The sequence below is a fragment of the Acinonyx jubatus genome, chromosome F2 (assembly GCF_027475565.1).
Source record: "Acinonyx jubatus isolate Ajub_Pintada_27869175 chromosome F2, VMU_Ajub_asm_v1.0, whole genome shotgun sequence".
Lineage (NCBI taxonomy): Eukaryota > Metazoa > Chordata > Mammalia > Carnivora > Felidae > Acinonyx > Acinonyx jubatus.
In genome coordinates this window covers 20,910,495-20,922,848 of record NC_069394.1, presented here as the reverse complement: position 1 = coordinate 20,922,848, position 12,354 = coordinate 20,910,495, and the positions used below count along the sequence as shown (strand labels likewise).

The 12,354-nt window shown below is 42.7% G+C and overlaps 1 protein-coding gene and 1 long non-coding RNA gene across 9 annotated transcripts in view; one reads left to right on the top strand and one right to left on the bottom strand.

Moving 5' to 3' along the window:
* The window catches only part of SAMD12 (sterile alpha motif domain containing 12), a 384,200-nt gene that overhangs the window by 133,426 nt on the left and 238,420 nt on the right, over positions 1-12,354 (bottom strand). The window lies entirely within an intron of this gene.
* The window catches only part of LOC113600596 (uncharacterized), a 34,522-nt gene that overhangs the window by 8,557 nt on the left and 13,611 nt on the right, over positions 1-12,354 (top strand). For all 3 annotated transcript variants that reach the window (XR_003421663.2, XR_008292554.1, XR_008292555.1), the window contains exons 2-3: positions 6,673-6,790; positions 12,138-12,214. This is a non-coding gene — a long non-coding RNA (uncharacterized LOC113600596). The remainder of the gene's footprint in view (positions 1-6,672; positions 6,791-12,137; positions 12,215-12,354) is intronic.

The window sequence follows — 12,354 nt, the reverse complement described above, 5'->3', positions numbered from 1 at the left end:
TGAAGGAAGTAATGAATACATACATACATACAAAAAAGAGACAGGAAGTAAATGCTGCCAGTTTCTGTAAGCCTGTGTCCAAAAACTTACATAGCATTACCTCTGCCATATTTTACTGGTCAGAGAAATCTAAGCTTTCCCAGACTCAAAGGGAGGAAACCCAGACCACATATCTCAACAGGAAGAATGTTAAAGAATTTATAAACATCTCTAATGTGCCATAGTCTGTTTCAGAGAGTAGGTATCAAGATACCAGGTTGTCGCATTGTGAGACTATAGTCCAGCATGAGATATTATGAATATTTAAAAGAGATGATGGAAATTCAAATTTAAAAAGGTGCAATCTCCTGATTTTTAAATCACATTTTTAAATGTGTCCACACATTTGTGGACACTGCCCATGCCCACCAGCATGTCCCCTTTCTTTCACACAACAAACCAAATTCTTATAAAGGACATTTAAGAAAGTACTGATGTGCACTTGGAAATATTTTGCCTACAACTGAAAATGAAGATCTTAAAAGCTTTTTACCATCTTTGACAACAGATTTTTATTGAAAACACACCACTTGGTAAATGAGGGATCTTTCTACATGACTATCATGACCCACAAGGGAATACTGAATGTCTGCTATCTGAGAATTCCCTTCTCCCATTTCTTTCTTAGCCAAATCACAGTTTGATGAAAAGTATAGTGACTTTCATCACATTTGAAAACTGAAAATACATGATAGAGGTATTGACTTTAGTGCCCCAAAGGAAAGAAAACCAAAGAGAAGCACAGAAACCAAGAAGTCACTGATACAAACAATATAAACTCCACATTAGTACTTAAACTTTAGTGACCAAAGCACCTCTGGCTGAGAAGAACCAGGTAATGTCCCAAGACTCAGCATTTTGAGTCAATGCTTGAGATGACTCTGATGGAAGTGGCCCATGAACCACGTTGCTGGTACTCAATTAGAGGGATAAGTTTTGAGGGAGAGCAAAATGGTGCACAGCTACAGTATGAACTGTGCCTCACTTAAAAAAAAAATGTTTATTTCAGAAAGAGAGAGAGCGCACACATGTGCAAACAGAGAAGGTGCCAAGAGAGAGAATTCCAAGCAGGCTGCACGATGTTGGCATAGAGCTCAATGCAGGGCTTGATCCTATGAACCATGAGATCATGAGCTGAGCTGAAATCAAGAACCAGACGATTAACCAACTGAGCCATCCAGGCATGCTGAGCTGTGCCTCATTTTAGGAGTTGGTGGTAGCTGTGGTAATAACAGAGCCAAGAGAAGAAAGTATATCGTGGTCCCCATTTCCCTGGCTCAGTGTCAAAATCATGTTAGAAGCAGGACAGAGGGTTTCTAGCCCTGATTTTGCATTAGCTAGATAACTGCAGAAAGTCATTTTCCCTCTCATGGCCTCAGTTTCCTATTCTGTAAATGAGGAGGGCTAGCCTGGGTTTCAACAGTGGCAAGTACAACTGCCCATACTCTGTGTCCGAGGGTCACCCTGTTGTGGCAAGAGGTCACGGAGAAGACATGACCGCTAGTTGACCTGCAAACCAGACTTGGGGAATCAAGGGCTCTGCGCCCCCTCCTCTGTCGTGGAATGTGTGTTCTGCCCGTTGTTTCCACAGTGGGAGCTGTTCCAAGGACCTTAACAGAGTAAAGTGTTGTTGAGACCATCTGGATGAATATGTGACTGAGCCCCATTAGGGCTTCTCTGTAAACTTTAAGAATCTGGCGGGTGGGTGTGGAGATCTACTTGTCCTGCAGTTGCGCAACACAAGCCTTGTATATAAGTTCTCTTGCTTATTAATACTGCTACCTACTGATCTGGACTGAACTGCTTCCTTCATTGGTCTCTCCTTGCCCTCTGTGCATAAGGGCCAGTTTGCAAACCAGCACCTTTCCACCAAGAGCACCATGTTTTCCGCTATGCCCTGGCCTGGCCTTCCAGTTCTTTCTCCCAGCCACTTTCCAACAGGGTAGAATTAACACATGGGGTGAAACCCCATGATGTAGCTGTGGTGAAGGATCTCCGTAGTTTCTTCTGCTTGTATGGCATATTATAGTTTTGGAGGGAAAGTCAGTTGAAAAGAAGTCATGAAAGTTGGTTTTGAAGGTGGGAAAACAGTTTTAGGGCAGGAGCTATCCAGAAACAGAAACATGTGATTTGAGAAGGGTGGGAATGGCAGACAACTTGCCAGCCAGTCTCAGACGTATCTTGGTTCTCTCGGTGATGGAGGTCTTGGTATAGTTGCCTCTAGCAAATCCCAGCAACAATATCCCAGGACAGTCCGTAGAAGGAGCAGGGTTGGGATCAGGGTGAGCAAAATCGTGGGTCTGCACATAATGAACCTGGGAGTGAGTGCCTCCTTACATTTGGTACCAGGCACCTTGCTGGCCTCGACCTGGTCCCAGGCCTGGGGAGAGGTACTACTCCAGTGGAGTTGCGAGCTTGCTGTGAAGCTGTCTTCTCTGCCGCAGACCCACTGAGCAGAGTGGGAATGGGTTGTGTAGAAGGTGAGATCCAGATGGATCAGGCCTGATCAGGCCAGGAATTCCATGGACGTGATTTCCCGAAGGACATCTGACATGAAGGGCACTGGCTTCAGATCTGTACTAGGTTAGCTGTGCAACTCTGTCAGGTTACTTAACCTCTTTAAGTCTCCATTTCCCAATTTGTAAAATGCAAACAAGAACCCCTTCCTGGCGGAGATGCTGTCAGGACAGAATATGCGTCTTTGGCACACAGTATTCAGTTATTACATGGAAATTAATTTTCTTTTCTTTGCTCTCTTCTCTTCCCTTCTCTCTTTCTCCCTCTCCCTCTGCCTTGAGTGTCAGGAAATGAAGCAAGTTACGGACAGCAAAATTCATGCCAAAAATGGTCGTAGAAATCCACATCCTCATGCACAGGAAGCCTGGCAGGTTTTTACATGCATTGTTGACTTTCTGACTCATAATTGCTTTCTCTTTTAAATCCACCCATTCTGCTCAGGTTAGACCTCGTGCAGGAAGGTTGGCAGTACAATGCCAGGATCTGGCCCATTAGGAAAAATCTCCCAGTGCTGCTCTGAGGCCAAAGTTCTAGGTACAAAAAATTATAAACCTGTGTCACAGGCTTGCCTAATAAGAATTATAGCTACCATTCACTTAAGGGATTAGTATGTGGTTGGCCCAGGGCTAGGCACTTATAAACATTATTTAAGTCAGCCCTTACAGTACTATAAGAAGTAGATATGACTATTGCTAGTTTGCAGATGAGGAAACAGAGGCTAAGATGGCTCATGAACTGTAGAAATGAATAGAAATCAGCTCTTTCCTGATTAACCATTATTTACGATTGAACATTCATTACTCTGAAAATGCAAGAAAACACAAGAGGAACCCATTGTTCCCAGAGAGTTTTGAGGTGCAGAGAATAATCAGGACCAGCATATGAAAAAGAACAGTATGGCATGGTATGGGCTCAACCACACGGTGAGCTCTTTGAGGGTGGGGGCTTTGTTTCATTCTCTCTTTTTATTCCCCTATTTTCTAGGGCGATGGATAGCCCTTATTAGGAGCTCAATCACCATGTGTTAGATGTCTAAGCAAATAAAAGGATAAATGTTAAGGTGTGTGCCACAGGCCCAGATATTGGTGGGGGTTCAAGGTCCAGGGAGGTCCACAGGGGTCCAAGGGAGAAGGCCAGCTTCATGGAAAGCAGATTGGAACCTGAGATGGGATTCAGACAGGTTGAAAAGGGCAGAGAAGACAGAAGAAACACATCAATCACGACATGCTGTAGCATAAGCACGGGGTGTTGAGACAGTGAGGAGAGCAAAGTGCTTAGAAAATTGTGCACTAGTCAGCTTGGTAAAGGGTCAGTCTAGTAAGAGTTGGCAGGGTCTTGGTGTAAGACTGGCTATTATCTGGAAACAGGTCAACAAGGTCAAAGGAAACACAGGGTAGGCTGGTCTAGACACAGAAGGTAGGGAAGTCAGCTGAAGCAGGCTGGATTGCAGGAAGCACGGTTCCCCACCCATGGTAGAGGATATGCAAATATAACTTTTGGCAGCTGTGAAAAGCATAAGAGGAGGACAAGCCAGCCATGAAGAATGCGGAGGAGGAGGAGTACCGGGAAAGGTCTTGGAGGAACGCATTCTGAGGCTGATCACCCCCTCTATTTGGGTTTTATGCACCATAGCAGCCTACCTGCTCTCAGGAGACCCTTGGTGCCTCTGTTTATGCTGTAAAATGAACTCAGGGAAATCATATTTACTAAGGGGTGAGTTATGATCCATAGGGCTCAAAAAGCCATAAAGTCCTTTTAGTAGGGTTGTCTTAGATATATATAAAAATCTCCTCTACACATGTATAATTTTATATAATTTAATGCATTTTCACATAAATGGAAATATAATTTCATATAAATTTATATAAGTAGTTTTATCCTGGGCTAAAGAGCTAAGTCTAAAAATGGAAGAATGTAACAGATGGCTCTATCTTGAGGCTACTGGTTGCATCCTTACCCTTCCCAGCCGATTGTTCCAAAAGAATAATGAAATTGTAACAGTCAGTTCTGCTCTGTCAGTATATATTTAATCTATGTGTCTCAGCCAGGAAGAAAATTGTTACTTGGTGATGGCCTCCACGTGGGCCTTAGGAACCCTAAGATTTTTTACCAAGAAGCCCAGAGTGGTTGTGTGGGGCGATCTCTACCTCTGAAATGTGGGACTGAACAGCTCATCACTGCACATACTGTGTGCTGTAGAACCCCAGTGCCCATGGGATGTTAAAAAAAACACTGTGAGGAATAGGATTTTCTTGTTGGGAAAATGTTCCCTAAAAACATCCCCAGGGTTGGTGATTTGCTAGGGGAACCAACAGGACTCAGCAAATAGTCATACTCACAGCCGACATTTATTATAGCAGAAGGATACAGAGCAAGATCAACAAAGAGAAAGGCACACAGGGTGAAGTCTGGAAGGAAACAGGCACGGGCTTCCAAGAGTCCCTCCCGGGGAGTCACACACGATGCATTTAATTCCTCCAGCAACGAGTGGTGAGAATGTTGTGTGAAATGCTATCTACCAGGGAAGCTCATTAGAGACTCACTGGCCAGGATTTTTATTGGAGGCTGTTCACATGGCATCCTCTGCCTAGCATGTACCCAAACTCCGAACTCCCAGAAGGAAAACACGTGTTCAGGATAAATGACACTGTCCATACAGACAATTTAAGTACATGGGCCATCTGATCAGGGAGAGCTGGGAACCCTCCTGAAAGTCAAGTTTCAGGACACCAGCAAGGGCCAATCTTGCAAGTAGGACCTTCTAACAAAAGAATCGCAGGCCCGCTACCTTAACTTTTTCCTATGGAGGGTCTAGTAAGTTAAGAGAATTCTATATGCCATGGCCACCTTTTGAAAATAAATAATGCACATTAGCATACTAAAGGATCTGAAAGGTATTGTGGTATGAAAGACTTTTTTTCTGAAACCAACATTTCTCAAACCTTTTTGATAACTTTTTTTTTTTTTTAAAGATATCTTATGGGATGCCTGGGTGGCTCAGTTGGTTAAGTGTCTGACTTCGGCTCAGGTCATGATCTCACAGTTCGTGAGTTCGAGTCCTGCGTCGGGCTCTGTGCTGACAATTCAGAGCCTGGAGCCTGCTTTGGATTCTGTGTCTCCCTCTCTCTCTGCGCCTCCCCCATTCACACTCTGTCTCCCTCTCTCTCTCTCAAAAATAAATATCCAAAGGATACTAGCATTCTACAGAATACAGTTTGAGAAATCCTGGCCTAAATGTATAGACTTGCATTACTTCTATGGCCTCAGCTTTCACCCTTTATTAAACATGCAAATAACAAGAGCTAGCACAAAAATTCCTCTTACTGTGTGTTAGGAGCTTTTTGTGTAATAACTCATTTGACCAAACGAGGTTGGACGAGGTGGCTCTAAGCACAGAGAAGCAGCACAGTGGGGTTAAGGATGGAAACCCTGAATTAGACTGGAGCACTAGTTTCTTGGCTTCACCAGTTACCAGCTGTATGACCACTTTCTCAACCTTGGTGTTCCTCCATTTCCTCAACTGCAAAGTGAGAGCAGCCTTCACATACAGGAAGAACTCCACATGTGCTTATTGAGCTTTCTTTTAAATAAATGAAAGTTCGAGAAGTTTTGATCCTGTAGCTCCAGGCCATGAATCATGGCAGGCGTAGCAACAGACTCATGTGGCTTCAGAGGTGACAGGATGGGATGGTCTGGTGAGGGTGGCCTGAGGGAATCAGAGCGGTAGCAGGTGGAGCTTGCTCCAGGACCCAGGAAGGCTCGACACCAACACCATTCAAAACCAGGGCCACTCTAGGGAGTAAATGAAGACTGTCACAGGTCAAGAGGCACTAAGAATTTTCTGGGAGTCTGGGACTGAGGCCAGCAACAGAAGTGATATGCTTTTGACTAAATAGAGCAAGACTCTAGACAAACTTTGACTAAACCTGGCAATTTTATCCACATGCTTGAAGAAAGGCACCTCGCAAGAAAATCCCTTCTGATTCAAGCCTCATACAGATCTACATGGTAGAAAGAAAGAATAGGGAAAGATGCCAAACTGAAAAATGACAAAATGCCACCAGGAAAAAGCCAATTTTTAATATGCCTTAACACTGTTTCTTTATCCCTTCTCAGGCTATCTTCAGTTAAGCAATGTTCCATGTAACTGAATAATCCTTCATGGAGATATATGAAGAGTCAGCAGTGTCACCCTGTAAAACGAAGGACTGTGATATATTTTATTAGTGTGCAGGTACAGGTGGGTGTAAAAAGTGGTGGGGGGGGTGGGGGAAGACCTCTCAGTGCGCTTGGGTGTGCTAAAGGAATTTGAATGAAGAATTTCTAAAGGGCTAGGTGAAGAAATTAGTCTGATATCCCCTTGAGACCATCCTGGGCTAGTCATGTACAAAATTGTTCTCAGAGATGATTCCTTGTGGCCATTTTCCTGGGACTCACCTCTTTTATAAAGTCAGGATCTGGAATATTCCATATACTCTCATAGTGCCATGCCTCTCCCAAACTAACAACGACCTGGGTGCTTGGCGGATAGCATATGCTCAATTAAATGTGGGTTGAATATACAAAGGCCTTTGTTCACAGATCCTTCCACTTTAAATGTCCAACATTTGCCTCCCTACCTGACAACATCTGATATGTCAAAGCGTGTTTCCTCTGTAAATCCTGCCTGAATCCTTCAGGCAGGGCTCTGTGGACAGCAGTCCTGGCTACCATTATGGGAGCACTTTGTTCCTGTCACTGCTCCAGGACCTTTGCATGTATCAACTCTTGTACTCCACATAATACCCACAAAGTAGGACTTTTTATAGGACTACACCTCCACTTTTACAGGTGCAGGACAACGAAGCTCAGAGAACAAAAGAACTTGCCCAAGGATCCATAGCCCGGAAGGGGCAGATGCCTTCTGTCTAGATGTCTCAATCATAGTATTTACCATATCATATGTGGCTTATCATGGCCTAATCATTCATTGCTTCACACCAGTGCCAGCGGGGAGCTATCCGTGATGGGGCACAGATGTCCCTCACACAATTCCTCAAATAATCAATACAACAGATTGAATAACCCATGACAACATGACTCGGACATTAAAAAGTAAAACCAAGGATTCTGTAGTCAGACAGATCTGGCTTGAGCTCCAGCCTCTCCAAACCCTAGCCTTGTGACCTTGACCAAGTTATTTTAGTCTTTCAGAGTATCGGTTTTCTCTCTATAAAACAGAAATTACAAAACCTGCTTCATGGCATTTGCTTTAAGAATTAAACAAATTAAAGAACATGAAGTGCATACTCAAGTGTCGAGCACAAACTTTATCTGATACTCATGCTCGTTTAAAGGTTCGTTTGATAACCATGCTATGATCAGCCTGAGGCTTACTGGGTGTTCTACAATCGTCTATTAGATAAACGAATTTGGGAATCCAATACAGTAAGACACAAACAGAACAGCTAACTGTATTTTGGTTGCCTTAAAATGGATCCTTTTTTTTTTTTCTCTTTCCAGAATTCAAGCTTCATAAAACATGTGTGGGCTGCTGTCTAGACACAGCATAGTAGATTCTTAAATGTGGTACCAAAGCGGCCATCTTCACTACAGCAAAGCTGCCTGCCTCCTATGGGCTACTTTTACTCTTCTGGTGTCATTACTAGTTCTGATCCTTACTTCAGTTCCTTTGATCATATCCCATCATCTCCCTGTAACGATATCTTAAGTTGAAAACACAAAACTGTTCTTTCTTGTTATGTAGGAAAGAAGTCTTCAAGATTCATTTTTTCCATACCTCCATCTTTATGAGCTATATGCTCCTTCTTCTAAATATTAATGCAAAAATAGGTTAATGTAGTAAATTTATATTTCTGTCATTACGTACAATGAAGGCATTAAGGGCATGATAACTATGGATCAACACCTTTCAGGGTGCCTGACTGCCTCGTAATGGTCACAGGGGATGTCTCTGGGCAGCATTACCTCCCGCTGCTGGTTGTTGTTGATTGCATCAAAGCTGGGCCAATCAGAGTTCCTGTCTCGGGATTATGGACTTGAGATGAGGAGATGTGGAAAGTAATTGGGAACAGAGAGAGGAGAAATTGAGAGAGCACTCGAGAACATTCTGAGTGCTCCAGTCACAGTCCATAAACTCAAAAGGGGTCAAGACTTGAGTCACAGAGATATTGTATATAAAGAATAAAGCAGACAGAAAAGGAGAAACCATAGAAAGAGGGCAGTCTGTTGTCTGGATTCTTGCTGGCTCTCACAGTTCTACTCCTCCCCGAGGTCTTGCTACCTCTGCTCAGAAGTCCTATCAAAGACTTCCGTATGGGTAGTATGAATACCTCACCAAGAGGCGCCTGGGTGGCTCAGTCAGTTAAGCATCTGCCTCTTGATTTTGGCTCAGGTCATGATCTCATGGTTTGTGAGATCAAGCCCTGTGTCGGATTGTGTGTTGATGGCACAGAGTCAGCTTGATATTCTCTCTCTCCCCCTCTCTCTGTCCCTCCCCTGCTCTCTGTCTCTCTCTCTCTCTGTCTCTCTCTCTCTCACACACACACACACACATTCTCTCAAAATAAATGAAAAAACAGTAAAAAAAAAAAAGGAATACCCCATCGAGCCCCATATGTTTGGCTAAAGCACCTTCAGATTTCCATTCCTTACAACCACAAGAATCTTAACTTAGCCATCACAAAACTATGATTACAATTAGGGTTATCAACAATAATCCTTACAAGCATTTAACACTGTGCACATTTACTAACTGATTATTATTAATATCCGCTACAAGCAAGTGCTAGAATAATGCTGCTGAAGCAGCCATCCACGAACTAATAATTGGGTAGCAGCTGGAGGTTAAAAAGCAAGCCATGGAGAGGGAGCGGATTTACTGAAATGATAACCAGCATAAGTCATCACATCACTGGCGACGATTCTGCTTACAAGAGTCCATCAAGGATGGGTGACTGTAGATCAGTAAGACAGTGGAGGGAAATGTTTTTCTACCAGGAAAGAATAAAACAATGAAACAGATGGATTGCTGTTTTTAAGATGAAGATTACAAGAGCACAAAAAACTGGCTATGCTTAGGTGGTTCAGAAAAAAACATGGCTACCATCACCATGGATCCTAAGAAATATGCTTCAATCTTACAGATGTCAATAAAGCATTACTCAACTGTCAATTTAATAATAGAAGTGCCACCAAAGATTCATATTTAACAAACCCAAATATAATAGATAATGAGGAAAGGTGGCTGGTAGGGATCTGAATTAACTAACCATGTTTAAGAAAATAATTGAGGCAATAAAAAGATCAATAGGAAATCAGGCCATTCTCTAGGACCTAAAAGTTTCTTAGTGGAATATTTAAAAGAGCATTTTACTGGTTCATCCCATTTTTAATGCACTTGGAGATGTGCAGGTGCCCATCAATCCTGCAGAAATGGGTATACAATGAAACTTAAGCTGACTGAATAATAAGGAACTTAGTCACATACCTCTCTCTATTGAGTATATAGCTCTGCATATCTACCCTGCAGATATATCAAGAACAACAGAAGCATTGTTCCAGACTAGAAATATACCATAATTATGTTGGTTTAGAAAATCTTGAAAGCCCAGGACAGTACAAAGAAGAAAATAAAAAGCATCCTTAAACCACCATCCAGAGATACCACTGTTAAAATTCTGGTGCATTTCTTTCCAGTATTCTTTTTTTTTCCTGTGAGTGTGAATACTATGCACTAATATTTTACTGTATATACACTATTTAAAAACAACATTTGGATCTTCCTGTTTCTACTGTTTTCATATTCTTTTCACTGAATAGCTAGTGAAGGGGCCCCTGAGTGGCTCAGTGGGTTAAGCATCTGTTGATTTCAGCTCAGGTCATGATCTCATGGTTTGTGGCATTGAGCTTGAGACTCTCTCTCTCCCTCTCTCTCTGCCCCTCCCCTGCTCACACACGCTCTCTCTCAATAAAGAAAATAAATAATCACACGAAGATTTTTTCTTGCCATTGCATAGAATTTCAGTGCTGCACACCACTTTCAATCGTATGATTTTGTCATAATTTAACCAACGTATTAGCTATTTATATGGTTTCCATTTTACTATTAGCTATTGACCAAATGTTTATGTTTTCCCAAATCTCATCTGCCTAAGCCCTAATTTCCAATACGATCATGTTGGGGGGAGGGCACCTTGTGGGAGGTATTTAGGTTATAAGGCTGGAGCCCTCAGGAAAAAAATTAGCACCCTTGAGATGAGACGCAAGAGATCTTGTTTCTCTCTCTTTACCATATGAGGACACAGCAAAGAGGTAATCATCTATAAAGCAGGAAGACAGTCCCCACCAGAAACCAAATCAGCTGGCACTTTGATCTTGGCCCTCCCAGCCCAGAACTATGAGAAATAAATTTATTTTGTTTAAGCTACCCAGTCTATGGTGTTTTTGTTGTAACAACTCAAACTAAGACATTATTCTTTCAATATCAAGAAAAGAGCTGTTTATTCACACTTCCTTTCTCTGCCTCTTCCCCACAATCCATTCTTGCTTTTTCTGTCCATCTCTGCCATGGGAGGCTGACCCCTGAGGAGTGCATTACCTGTGACCCTCTGCCTTCTGATCTCTGGTTGTGTTTAGCTAGTTAGAGGCACCAGTGGGAAGCAGTAGACAGGAGGTTTGACCATTCTCTCCTTCCCTCCCTGTGTGGAACCGGTGCTTGTGGTAATGGCTGCACCTCTCACCAGGTTCTCTGGTCAGCTGACCCCTCTTCCATGGCTCCAGCTCTCTGTCCCCTCCAGCAGAAGCTGTTGCTAGTCCTTAGGTGACTCAACCCCAGTAGGTTCCTTTAACCTCTGCTATGTCAGTGCTTCCTTAAATTACCTTTAGATTGCCATCTCACCAGTATGGACAGCTTCAATGAACAACTTGTACATGACATGGTATAACCCTGTGGAGATCACTTATTTATAAAAAGTGTAACAAAGTCAACATCACGTAACCCATTCCAAATAATGGGAGGCTTACCACAGGTAAAATACTTACACGAAACTTAATAAAATAGAAGAGTGGTCTAGATTCTAGAAACTTCTTCCTTGATTTTCAGAAAGTCTCTCAGTGAATTTCCTTCAATTCTCTTCTCTGTGTAATGTTCACAAACCACATGCTTTCCCCCTTCCTGCAGCCTTTGCTCACGCTGTTACCCTAGATGGAGCACCCTTCACTTTCCCCTTTATTCTAAGCTCCACCTGAAGCCCTATTTCCTTCCTGAATTTTTGGAGCCCACACCCACCCTTCCTCAGAATTGCTGGATCTGTGGTACTCAACATGGTAGCTGGGAGCCACATATGGCTACTTCAATTTAGGTCAATTAAAGTTAAGTTATAAATTCAGTTTCTTAGTCCTACTAGCCACATTTCAAGTACTCAATAGCCACATGTGGCTGGTGGCTACTGTACTCAACAGTGCAGATCTAGAACATTTCCATTTCAGGAAGTTCTATTGGACAGGGCTATTCTAGAGCACTTAATTATGTAGGATTCCAAAGAGCATTATATCACAAATACCCTTGTACTGTTCTTTAGTTGTAGGGTCAAGAATACTAGGGAATAACAAGGAAGAGCCTGTCTTCTTCATTCTCAGTCCTAGCAGTGCTGGCACAGTAAGTACAGCTGCTGACTTGGGTAATGACCATGACGATTTTCTCAGAACACTAAAACACAAAGAACTATTAATGATTGAAGCAATGGTGTAACAAGGGTATCATGGGACAACCTACAGGTAGTGGTAGGTAGGGATTCT